The sequence below is a fragment of the Alligator sinensis genome, unplaced genomic scaffold, assembly GCF_000455745.1.
Source record: "Alligator sinensis unplaced genomic scaffold, ASM45574v1 scaffold107_3, whole genome shotgun sequence".
NCBI classification, from domain to species: domain Eukaryota; kingdom Metazoa; phylum Chordata; order Crocodylia; family Alligatoridae; genus Alligator; species Alligator sinensis.
This window is the reverse complement of record NW_005842578.1, coordinates 601,806-602,700: the sequence shown is the minus strand read 5'-3', so window position 1 is coordinate 602,700 and position 895 is coordinate 601,806.

Here is an 895-nt window from a genome sequence, read left to right as displayed (position 1 = left end):
GGAGGGGGGGGGTCGTGCCAAAATCTTTGTCTGAGTCTTTTTGCCATAAAGTCAGGAGGGGCCGGGTGGCTCCGGTACCAGCCCATAATACTCCACCACCAGCCCAGGCTGTTCTAATAACACCCCATAATACCTTGGTAACAGTCCATAATACTCCATCCACGGCCCACAATACTCCAGTAACAGCCCGTGATACTGACACGCCGGCAACAGCCCAGAATACTCCACTAAGCCCCTGGTATCCTAGCAACCGCCCCGAGCACCCCGTGACCTGCCCCCACTGCCCCAGCACCGCCCGGTGTGCCACCCCGTGACCCCCAGTGTCCCATAATGCTCCAGTGCCCGCCCTGCACCCCCCGCCCAGGGCCACGCACTAAGTGCGACGTGTGACCCCTGTGGACAGGCCACGCCGGGTGCTCGGGCCGGAGGGCGCCGTAAATGTCACGTGCCCGGGCCGCGGGCAAGGCCTGCTGGGAGCTGGAGCACGAGGCTGTTACTCCCCAGGGCTGGAGGCCAGGGGCGCCCTGCCTCAGTTTACCTGACTGGCAGCGCTCATGGGGGCAGACGTGGGGTGAGGAGCCGCCTGGCGCCTCAATCCCCTGGGCCGGGCGCGTCCATGGCCTGAGACCAGACGGTTTTCGTTGTTCTTTTCTTTCTGGAAGTGCCAAATTCCTGTTTCTAGAGACCGGGCAGCTACTCCCGCGCGGGTCGGGGTCGGGGTCGGGAAACACTGATAAGAATTAAAAAACCTTTCAAAAAAGAAAAAAAAAAAAAGGTGGGGGCAGGGGTGGGGGGGAGACTCGGGGGTTTTTAGAGGATTTAGAGATGAAAAGAGAAAAACTGGGGCAAAAAAAGCTGAAAAAGGCCACAAAAAAAAGCAAAAAAAAAAAGACAT